At 36.8% G+C, this 12998-nt stretch overlaps 1 protein-coding gene across 3 annotated transcripts in view; it reads right to left on the bottom strand.

Moving 5' to 3' along the window:
• The window catches only part of GRIK2 (glutamate ionotropic receptor kainate type subunit 2), a 522039-nt gene that overhangs the window by 423994 nt on the left and 85047 nt on the right, over positions 1-12998 (bottom strand). The window lies entirely within an intron of this gene.

Genomic DNA, 12998 nt, shown 5'->3' with positions numbered 1-12998 from the left:
TCTATATGGTATTTCAGGTACATGTAGCCTTCACTTAACAACCATTAGCTTGAGCAACTTCATCATTAAGTGTTGTGGTCACTAAGGAGACCATGACCATAATTTGCTTATGACATGACTTCCCGTTTGGTTTTTAAGTATACCATTGCAGTTGTTAACCAAGATATTGTGTGACTGCAACTTGTATTTTTATTTCCGCATTCTCTGTTAACTCTGCTTGTTGGAAGCCGATTGTGAAGAATGCAAATTGTGATCACATGTCTGTGGGAGGCTGCAAAGGTCATCAATGCACACCAGACACAAGGCACCTGAATGGTGATCATGTGAATGTGGGATGCTGCAATAGTTGTAAATGAGAGGACTGGTTGCAATGCTGTTTCTTTTTATACCATTATCACTTTTATACCATTGTCACTAAATGAGGCAACCGAGAACCAAGGACTACCTAAGTGAAACTTTTTTTCAGATTGGTGGGTGACTGATTTGTTTATGGTTTGAAGTTGTGCTTTTAATGAACAAATTAAATGAAGTTAATAAGGGACAGAAGAATGAACTGTATACTACTAAAATTAAATCATGAATATAAAGCAGTGGTGAAATCCAAATTTTTTTACTACCGGTTCTGTGGGCGTGATTTGGTGGAAGTGGCAGGGGAAGAATACTGCAAAATCCCCATTCCTTCCCCGCTCCTGGGGAAAGGATATTGCAAAATCTCCATTCCCACCCCACTCTGGGGCCAGTTTGCCGGTTCTCCGAACTACTCAAAATTTCCACTACCGGTTCTCCAGAATCTGTCAGAACCTGCTGGATTTCACCCCTGATATAAAGCATGTCCAATCAACACTCTGTAACTATCTATTTTCCCCCTGCAAAAAACATTACTAAAGCTGTCGTATATGTACCACTGTTTCTTAAAAAAACATTGTCATATACAATGGATTTAATCGTATGAAGACAACACATATGAATGAGCCTAGAATAATAAGCACTAGGTTCAAACTCTGTTCAACTAAAGCCTTTAAATTTCTAACCCAATTCTAAAATCTAATTGCACTTTATGTCTATCATAAAGCATCCAGGTCATGGTTATCCCAAAGGTGCTTTTCAGAGGAAGTTTCTTAGTTTTTTCTTGAAAATTTTTCAGTTCTCATCCAAGAAGTCCAGAATTGAAGAGGCTTCTTGGATGAGAAGAGAAGCATTTTTTAAGGAAAAAAACCCTAAGAAAGGCCAGTTGCCTTTTGAAAAGCATCGTTGGGATAATTGCAGTTTACAAAAATAAAAATGCCTGGCCTACCCCTTTGTGTAATTAGCCAAATTTATTTTTAAGGATACAATTCAAATACTAAAGATTATTTCCTTCTTTTGATTTTACCTTATGATTAAAATAAAACTTGTGCTGGCATATCGTATCGTATCACATCACATCATATTGTATCGTATCGTATCATATCATATCATAGATCATATCACAGGTATCGTAAGCAAGAGTATTACAATTGTCCAAGAGAATTTTGGATAAACATTGGCATTTCATTCTGTACTTCTGACTGACTAGAATAAAGCTAAAATATTCCTAACCGATACTTGCCTGTACCTTACAAAAGCCATCTCTGCTCACAGGAAAACAAAATGTAAGCAAATAATTTTCAAATTTTGAAAAGCTCTAATTGTGCAGGAAAGGTCAGCATCTCTCTAGTGCTGCATTTGATTCAAAGTTATGGCTTACTTAATAATTACAAGTATATGGAAGGAAAGGCAATGTTAAATAGGATATTAGCAAAGCTTTAGAACCTGGTTCTGTTGTTCTGAAGCATTGAGAACTTGGGGTTTCTTTTATTATTTATATACGTATCTGTGTTTTAGAAGAATATCATCCCAGTATTCTGAGAAAATGCTGCTAAAACCTTGTAGCCAAGTGGCCACATTTAACCAGAATACCATATTTTTTGGAGTATAAAACGCTCCGGACTATAAGATGCACCTACATTTTTGGGGGAGGAAAGCAAGAAAAAAAATCTGCCTTTACCTCCCAGCATCCATCCAGTATTCATCTGGCCTGTTCATCACAACCCATTCACTACCGTGACCATTCGCTGCCACCTGTTCGCTGCAGGCATGGCCCATTCAGCATGGCCTGTTTGCCACCGCTGATCCCCGCTGCCTGGAACCGGCCAAAAATGAGACACACGTAAGCCAAAAACAGCCGAAAGATGGGAGCTGGTTGGTGGGCGGGGCTTCAGTGTATAAGACCCACCACAATTTTCACCCACTTTTGGGTGTGTCTTATACTCTGAAAAGTACAGTAATTTTTTAACACAAAAGGCAGATATAGCTAACCCATTCCTAGACTTAAAACTTCCCTATGCTCCCACCCCCAGTGTTCTCATATATCTATTTTTGGCACAGTACCAATTTGTTTATTAGTTCTGACAGATTAAGAGATGAAATGGCAGCAAGAGGCCTCTTAAAGCTAAATTCCTCCCATATCTACCTCAACACTCTCCATTTCCCCTCCCAAATGAGCCCACATCTAAAATACCAATATGAGAAGGTTTGGTGAAGCAATCTTTAATCATCTCCAGAAATGAAATATCAAAATGTTATACTGTCCCTTTGCTGGCATAACAATCTCACAAAACAGCCCTCTTTCCCTAGAAAGTCATGAGACTGAATTGCAACCTTCAACCATCAAACATTGCCCATCCTGATGCAATTATGCTCCATTATCAAATGTTCTTAAATAGTGAGCACTTGTACACTAATTAAATTGTTCTATTTAAGGTTTAGTAATCTAACCATTAGCAATCTAAGTTATTTTTAATGTCAGATAAAATTAATAGACTTGAATTATGCATGAATTTTGCCTGAACTAAGATTGAAAGTTGCTCGTTAAATGCAAAAAGGAAGTATATGATGTAACTAAAGCACATGGGAAAATAAATGGAATGTTATTAAATAGTTCAACATGGAGCAGGAAATAAACCAAAGCTGTGTGGTGTCTCCTTGATTGTCTAATGTATGGATGGATAATTGCATCATTTTGATGGCATTAAAAATGTATTGACATGGCACGTGAATATACATGTACTTTATGAGCAAATAAGAAAATATGACTGACAACAAGATTCAATACATTGCATGAATCTGAACATTACGGGGAGTCATTTAATGACCTTTCGAAGTACGACGGCACTGAAAAACCAAGCCTCGCACTTAGGACTGTCGCAGCATTTCCCTGGTCAAGTAATCATGATTTGTGTGCCTGGCAACTCTTGTGCATTTATGATGGTTGCAGCATCCTGAAGTCATGTGATCACCATTTGTGACCTTCCCAGCCAGCTTCAGACAAGCAAAGTCAATGGCAGGAGGTTGCAAGTCACAGTTACATGATGTCTTGCCTAACGACCATGGGTGGTTTGTTAAATGACCATGGCAAAATGGTGGTAAAATCACATGTAATCATGTGAAACCTCACTTGATCGCTGAATCACTTAACAATGAATTTCTGGTGCAGAACAACTGAGATGATTGGAAGAATGAGTTGCTATTTAGTCCAAAAGAAGAGGCGAAGGCAAAGGAGGCACTACAACAGCAGCTGACAGAGGAAGCAACTTTCCTTAAGAAAGCGAATGTAAAAGAAGCATGCCAGAGGAGGACAGCAATACCAAAACACATATCACATAGAAGCAATGTTAAATCTAGCTGCATAGGAAATGGAAGGCTGGAACCCTTTGAACAGAAAAGAAAAATGTGAATACCTTTTGCAAGAGCAAAGTTGTAGCAGTGGATGATGTCTTCTACAAGGAATAAAAAGTGCTTATCTGCCAGCAGGACCCATTGCTTTATAAAATATGCAGTCTCCCAGGGATACAAATTAGGGATGTGACAGAATAGTTATCATCATTTCCTGGTTATTCGTTAGGGAATAAATGACATTACTAAGAGCAGATGCAAATTTGAAGGTTCAAAGGTTTAGAAGGGAAGCTAAATAATCTGGGGATTCAGGTGACATTTTAATCTATCTTTTCACTCCAGAGAAACAAAAGAGAAAGAATACTACAACTGAATGAGTGGCCATGGAAATTATTTCAGTGGGAAAGATTTGGCTCCTGTCTGTAAGGTCTAAGATACCTGCATAACTGACTATAACTGCACTGTAGAAGTACATGAGAGAAAAATTAAACTAGGACTTGTTAAATCATCCAATGAAAAATCAGAAATAACACTGACTCAAAATTCAATTTCAGGTAAATTCAGCTTTCAATGTCCAAATCTGAAAATAATCTTGAACAAATAGGCCTAATAGAAATGTGATGGGATGTTTGTCATACCTTGGATTAGCAAGATATAATAGTTAAGTGTGGTTAGAAAGCACAACTATTAGATCTTTACCTGGCCCTAAAACTATACTCAAAGAGCAATCATCAATGGTTCCTCAATTAATTGGAGGGACATACTTAGTGAGTGCTGTAGGCTTTTATCTAAGTCCTCTACTCTGGAATAATTTCACTAAAGGTTTGGATAAAGAGATGAAAGGATAGTTACCCCGTTTGCAGATGACACAAAGTTAAATGGCATCAAAATAATTTTGAGTTGCAGACAAACGAACTGAAAATAGCAAATGAAATTTGAGACAAGTGGAAAATTATTTACTCAGGAAAAATATCAAATGTGCCAGCATAAGATAGGAGTACTTGCCTTGGTTACAGCATCATTTGTTCATTTATTGGTCTGACTCAATCTCAGGTAATATAGGTATCCCTGGGCAGCTAGAGAAGAGGGCAATAAGGATTACCATCAGCCTACAAATCTTGCAACTGTTTCAAACACTGATTGGATTGGCAATATTTAGCCTTGAGACAAGATGACTGAATGGGTATATGACAGCATTCTTCAAGTACACAGAAGAAAACTTTGGCCTCTTCTGTATTATCCCACAGTGCAGAACATGAAAGAATACTCTTAAATTTTGGGGAGACTAGTTCTGATCAAATGTGAAGAGAATTTCCTAAAAGTATGAATACAATGAAACCAATTACCAAAGGGAGATAGTAAGCATTCCTTTACTAGATATTTTCAAGGAAAGGGTGGGCAGGAATTCTTTCATTGATGGACTTTGTGATACCTTCTCCTTGATCAAAGCCTGAAACAAATCATTTCTCGCAGACTGTTCTATGAAACCTCAAAGCATCCTCTATTTTCTTAAAAGCTCAGCAAGGCCATGCCACATCAAAGCAGTTGCTCCAACTTCCTTCTAGCACTTTTAGAAGACCAAAACAACATGAATTCAGTGCTTTGATTGAGGCATCACAGAACTTTTCAAACTGAAGTACCAGGGGTGAAATCCAGCAGATTCTGACAGGTTCTGGAGAACCGGTAGCGGAAATTTTGAGCAGTTCGGAGAACTGGTAGCGGAAATTTTGAGTAGTTTGGAGAACTGGCAAATACCACCTCTGGCTGGCCCCAGAGTGGGGAGGGAATGGAGATTTTGCAATATCCTTCCCCCAGGAGTGGGGAGGGAATGGGGATTTTGCAGTATCCTTCCCCTGCCATGCCCACCAAGCCACACCCACCAAGTCACACCACACTATGCCCACCAAGCCACACCCACAGAACCGGTAGTAAAAAAATTTGGATTTCACCACTGCAAAGTACCATCTTGGTTCAAATTACTCTTTTAATCCAATTCAATTCAAAATGACTCCTAACAGTGAAGTAGCAATGCCTCTAATATAAGTGTTATCTTAGATTCCTGCACTGAACTAGGGTTAAACCTGATGGACCAAAAGGCTATTCCCAATCCTATATCACATCAACCAAATCTTTAAAAGGAGAAAGAAATGCTTTTTCCAATTTGGAAAATGGTTAAAAAGTAATGCTGCATCTTTTCTTGGAATTATGCATGAAGCATCAGCAACAGATGCCTCTTCATAATAGTAAAATCTCTATTAAACCATCCAAGTGAAGAATAGTATTATTACTATTGAGAAATTTAAAATAGATCCTTATTACTAAGTCCCCAATTTTCTGTCAGTAATTTTTACTAAGCATTTTAAGGAAGACCTACTTGGATTGCAAACTTTCAGCACAGAAGAAGTCAGATTACAAAGGCTGTGCCCAGATCTGAATATTTACCTTTCACTTCAGAATGGAGAGAGTAAAAAAGCAAAGAGTAAATGATAATAAGCATTTTATTACTTATTTCTCTCTGCTTGGAATAAAGTAAATCTCTGGCAGATCACATCCAGGGATTCTCATTTGAAGTTTGGCTTCCCAAACTTTTAATTTCCTTCACTTTTGTCTCTCCATATGACCTGTTCATATTTCCATATTCTGCTCCAACATTCCGGAACAGATTCAGAATCCTGGAAGATAGATAGCATCCTTTCTAAAATCAGAAGTAGATAACAGATGAAGATAGATCCATTTGCATAACCAGTTATCATATTCTTTGTTCTATATGCATGCTTCTAGTGCCTCTCCAATGAAGCCAAGAAAGTGTTTCATTATGCTCTGGTCCCATTATCTTCCAACAATGGAAAGTATGAATGAAGGAACAATCATGCCCACTAAGCCATTCATAAAATTCTTTACCACCCTGTGGGTTACTCATTCCAGTTCATGCTGGCTGGATTTATTTCAAGATGAGATAATAGTATGCAGCTGGGAAGGGATTATATGGTCCTATAAAGGTTAGTTGAACTACAATTCCCAATATTTATTCCCATCGGCAATGTTAATTTGGGTGCTGTGTGCTATAGTTCAGCTGTATCTGGAAAGTCTGTCTGCTATCTCTAGACAGTATTTGTATTTCAGTTTGTTTTGTTTTCTGAGTGAATTCAGAAAAATATGGTGTTGAAATGATAGGTAATAGAAATGTTGTGGCAGATTTCACTGCTAAAGCACCTATTCTAGGTCACATTGGAAGTCGGACTTTTTTCGGAAAATATATTCAGAACTCTTAAATACAGAACTTTTAATTCTTTAGAATTATAAATTTAGTTATAATTTGAATAGATCTGTAATGGAATTAAATATGACTAATCATAAGTACTCTCCAATCTCCATCAAAATCAGTGGGAACTTACTTCCACATATGAGATTGCAGCCCCAAAATTAATGCTATTGCTGTAATAAGATGAATTTCTCCTATTTTTACCTAGTTTTTCCTCTCATTTTAGTCCCTAAGGCTATTTTAATTCCCTTACATCCTGGACATAAACTGTTTCAACTCCTACCCTCAAAACAATGCTATAGAGCACTGCACACCAGAACAACTAGACACAAGAACAGTTTTTTCCTGAACACCATCACTCTGCTAAACAAATAATTCCCTCAACACTGTAAAACTATTTACTCTGCACTATTATTAATCTTCTCATTGTTCCCACCACCATCTCCTTCCACTTATGACTGTATGACTGTAACTTTGTTGCTTATATCCTTACAGTTTATATTGATATTGTTTCCTGATTGCTTATTTGTACCCTATGACTATCATTAAGTGTTGTACCTTGTGATTCTTGATGAACATATCTTTTCTTTTATGTACACTGAGAGCATACACACCAAGACAAATTCCTTGTGTATCCAATCACACTTGACCAATAAAAAATTCTATTCTATTCTGTTTTAATTCTGCCTTTAACCCTTCCTTATTATATGTTTCAATCTATATAATTTTAGTAGTACCCTTGACTCTTATTAAATAAATATTTATTATGTATTCAAAAGGCATTAAAACAGAAAAACAGTGAGATTTGTTTCACTTCAGATTGTTGTAAAAATAAAAATTCAATTGTTCCCTTTGCACCCAATCCAAATTATAGTCTAAGTAGATTTATACTGCTCTTTTGGATTTGGAGATAAATTTTGCCTAAAAGACTTTGAAAATCCAAAATTATTTTCTTTGATCAAATTTGGAATATATTAATCCTTCACTTATAAAATAATGGACAAGCTAGCAGTAGAGTCAAAGGAACAGTGTCTAATTTAATTTATCCTGTGAGAGTCATACTGAAAACATAATTTTTCTACATCCATTTTTTCCTTTAAAACAACCACAGTCAAAGACTTTGATTCTTTAAAAATATTTTTCATTGATACCCATTATTTTATATAATTGTCCTATAGCAAAGAAAACAAACATTGTATCATAAAGCATAGTGATATATTTTAGATAAGTGATGCTTAAATAAGAAATAATCCAATCATCTAGTGAAAAGATAGATATAGCAAACATTTTTTTAAATTTGAGATTTTGATGCCTTAACATTTTTTCCTCAGAATGTATTACATTTTCTGACACTTCTATTTTGGAATAGAGATTATCCAACTATTATGTTCAGTATCCTACATGAAGTGTTTTTCCACTGAGACAAATCCTTATTTATCTTTTTCCAAGCTCTAACATAGTCTTCATTTAAATCTAATCATATTAAAATTAATCCCATATCTAAGGAGATATGTATTAAATGAATAAAAAAATTGTAGGAGACAATATAAGAGATTCAGTAGCCATATATCAAAGCTCAATATGTAGGCTTATGCATTTGGTATGGTTTCTTCATCTAATTAGGTTTGCTGGTTTATAAAAATAAAGGAGTAATTAATTTCTCACATAGTTTATTTTTCAGATACCTTTGGTTTCAAAATTAAAACCAAAACCAATTGATGAATCAAAATTATTTTTATGCATACAATAAATAGGATCTGGCACATTTGTGTTGCTTAATGACAGTCACAACGGCATTGTGGTTACATTATTAAATTAAATTTCAGAAAGTCAACATCCAATTCTAGCTTCAGTCATGAAAGTTTATTCAATTATTTTGAGCCAGTCATTATTTTGTGGCCTATGTACACCTTGAATTCCTTAGAGGAAAAGCAGAATAGCTTTCTAACAAATAAAACAAGCAAAGAAATAATGATCCCTCAGTTTTCATAACTTTGTTTACTTCACATCTCTAAACTTCCATGCAGAACAGCAGAACCAAATACACTTTTAAGTGAATAGGCTTAAATTGTCCTGGCTGATTTGACTCAAAACAAAAAGAACAACAGCAACAACAATAACAAAAACCCAGGGTAACACTTAATCATGAGTGCTAACACACCACACACAAAGATACCAGTGTGTATTGATTCCCTTACCTCTAACTGACATTCTGTGATGTCTCTTAAGTTTGTTAAAAGCAATAGGCAATTAGTTGTCATTGACTTGCTGGGATCTTTTGACTATCCCAACCCTTCTCCTTGTCTCAAAGAAGTCTATATATTATATTACAATACGGTCCTGCCATTATCCATTTGGGTAGCAGCTCTTTGAACACCAGGAAGCTGGTAGTTATACAGGTGGCTTTATACTAAAGCCACAACTGATGAAACTCAGTAAAGATAATGTCTGGCATGAACCACAGAGACCTGTAAACAATCCTATTCATGAAACAAACTGGGTGATCTTTTCATCATTCCTAATCTCAAAGGGCTGTTATGAATGATAAAATTGAATGGGGAAAATCAAATTAACACACCTGAGCAAAATAGAACATACCAGAATAAATGTCAGTTTCACATCATTAAATAAACTTGCAATACAGGGTACCCTTGTGCTGCAAGGGAATGCTATAACTGTCCTCTTCACATGTATTGACTTTTCAGAATACTTAAGGACCCTCAATAGGTAGGCTTGTCCTCTACATTTCCTGTATGAACTAAACATCTACTGATTTTCTATTGAATGCAACCAAAATCTCCTTTCAATTTATACAGCAAGATGTTAAACTGATTACAAGAGCCATGAAGACCAACCTAGGACAAAGCTAAAAGGACAATTGCCAATTGCACAGTAGCAGATAGGACAGCGCTCCAGAGGGTTAATGTCATTGCCCAGAGGATCATTGGTTGTCCTCTCCCCTCTTTGGAAGAGCTTTATAGCTCCCGCTGCCTTAAGAAAGTTCAAGACATTCTTAAATATCCATCTCATCCTGGGCACCCTTTTTTGAACTATTACAGGACAGTACAGGACAGTACTATTACAGACAGTACAGGACAGTGGTGAAATCCAAATTTTTTTACTACCACTTCTGTGGGCATGGCTTGATGGGTGTGGTGTGGCTTGGTGGATGTGGCTTGGTGGGTGTGGCAGGGGAAGGATACTGCAAAATCTTCATTCCCTCCTCACTCCTGGGGAAGGATATTGCAAAATCTCCATTCCCACCCCACTATGGGGCCAGGCAGAGGTGGCATTTGCTGGTTCTTCAAACTACTCAAAATTTCTGCTACCGATTCTCGAGAACCTGTCAGAACCTGCTGGATTTCACCCCTGGTACAGGACAATAAAAACAAGGACAAATAGGCTGAAAAGCAACTTCTACCCCAGAGTAGTAAGTATATTGAATTCCACTGTATAGTGCAATATTAATGCAATATCAGGAATTTTCAACACAATTGTATAGAATGTGAAGGATGTATCTTTTTGTTTTATTTTTTATGTATAATGTACACTGAAGATGGCATTTAATTTAGTTGTACAAGGTTCAGTGAAAATAAAGTAAACTACTAGTGCTGCTACTACTACTAATATATTTGTCCCCACTTCCCAATATTTGTGGGTTTCATAAATTCTTTGGAGGACAGGTTTTGAGCCTGTGTTGAAAAGTGGTATGCATAATAGCTTAGGCAGTCATTTTGCAAAGCTTAACACTACATTTGCTGCTAGCTGTCAAGTAACATGCAGTTGGGTTTCCCAACTGATTTTAGACCAGTTGCTTTCAAACTTAGCAACTTTTAGATGTGTGGACTTCAACCTACAGAATTTCCTAGCTGGTGAATTCTGGAAGTTGAAGTCACACATCTTAAAGTGGCCAAGTTTGAAAAAAAACGCTGTTTTATTTATTTATTTATTTATTATTCGAATTTCTATACCGCCCTTCTTCTTTCGGACTCAGGGCGGTGAACAGCCAAAATAAAAACATTTATACATAAATACGATTAAAAATAGATTTAAAATAATTAAATTTGGCCCATAGTTTAAAATTTATCAATTTAAAATCCATATCAAAATTTAAAACCAACCATAAAATCATAAAATCAAGAGAGACCGGCTAACTGAAAGAGATGAGTTTTTAGGGCCCGACGAAAGGTCCGGAGGTCAGAGATCACTCGTATCTCTGGGGGTAGATTGTTCCAAAGGGTAGGTGCCACCACAGAGAAGGCTCTCCTCCTGGGGGTTGCCAGCCGGCATTGTCTAGCCGACGGCACCCTGAGGAGGCCCTCTCTGTGGGAGCGAACTGGCCGGTGGGAGGCTATTGGTGGCAGAAGGCAGTCCTGTAAGTACCCTGGCCCTAAGCCAGGGATCCAAATATGGGGGTTTGTCAGCAGTTTACTGCATTTTTGGCTGTTAGGCAATTGAAGATAAAATTATTCCCATCAAGAGAGCTTGCTGTTGATTTAGAAGTATCAGACACAAATATCCAGACTACTATCTTTAGGGTGACATTTAACAGGATCCTAAAACCAAAATCCTGAACATGCATTATTACAATATACAAAACTGCAGTTCCATTTTGATTATGAACTATTCCAAAAAGAATGGACCTCATAATTATCCAGACTGCTTTTCTCAAAGATTCTTGAAAGCATTTTGCTCCAACCTCAGAAGATGGCAGTTTAATTAATAAATAAATGCAAGTATGTACAGTACTGCTTTCTAGGCCTCCCTTTTAATTCTTTCCGTATTCTATTATTCCCAAATTGAACAATGGAATCATTGATGTGACAAGTGTGGCTATTGTGTTGAATTAGTAGTGTTGAGGAATCTTGTTGACAAAAGAACCCTATGCATACCAATCCAGCAGTATGTTTCTCATGTAACTCTATCTTATTTCTTAATATAGATCCTCTGCACATTACCTACAAAAGAGACAATTTTGTGCCCCTTTCATGATTTCATTTATATTCTCCTTATTTACTGTACTATTTTTCTCTTTCAAACTTTATTTTCCTCTCTCGCTAGACACGTTCTTTGAGGAGTGTATGTTTGATGGGGATAATATGTATTAAAGGTCATGCAGCTAGCTCCCATGGAATTATATTGGATAATGAAGCTGGTCTAGAATGCAAAGGCCCCTATTTTTTCACCCTGTGCTTATTGTTCAGATATATCACAAAAATAATATTTCGGGAGGGGGACATTGTATTGTGTCAGCAGAAAACCAGACATACACCCTTATTTTATTTCTTCTTTTTGTCATGAATAGTGCATTTCAGAAATTTGTTTTTGTATTGCATTACTTATATGTTGTACTTCCACATGAGACCCCCTGTGAAAGCCTAAATTTCACAATGCAGAATGTTTAAGGGGAGAAACCCACCCCCTTATAAGATGTTATGTAAAAATTGAAAGCTTCCCAAGTGAGGTTGGAGATGGCATCTCAGGTATATTATGTACAGAAGAGAAAGGGGACAGTAGTGAAAAGAATATATGCATTGTAATGAATTTTCAGCCTAGGACATAAATAGAATAAAATGAAAAGAAGAAGCAATATGCTGCAGTCTTGAGAATTCCTAGACTGTTAGTGTAGATATGAAGAAGCTTAATAGTGTGGGCATTGCCTTGGGTAGAAGAGTGTTGTTTTTTATGATGATGATGATGATGATGATGATGATAGCAATAGCACTTAGCAATAGCATTTAGACTTATATACCACTTTACAGTGCTTTACAGCCCTCTGTAAGCAGTTTACAGAGTCAGCATAATGCCCCCAACAATTTTGGGTCCTCATTTTTCCCATCTCGGAAGGATAGAAGGCTGAGTCAACCCAATGATGATGATGATGATGATGGAGGAGGAGGAGGAGGAGGAGGAGGAGGAGGAGGAGGAGGAGGAGGAGGAGGAGGAGGAACATTATAAGATTAAATTTCCAGATTTCTGTGTTTTTTCCCCTTTTTGGAGGTGAGACAAAGGTATTTTGAGGGAATTCTAACATCAAGCTATC

This window comes from Pantherophis guttatus, chromosome 1, assembly GCF_059756535.1.
Source record: "Pantherophis guttatus breed Tessera chromosome 1, ASM5975653v1, whole genome shotgun sequence".
Taxonomy (NCBI): Eukaryota; Metazoa; Chordata; class Lepidosauria; order Squamata; family Colubridae; genus Pantherophis; species Pantherophis guttatus.
The sequence above is the reverse complement of the archived record's forward strand: the minus strand, read 5'-3'. Positions and strand labels throughout refer to the sequence as shown.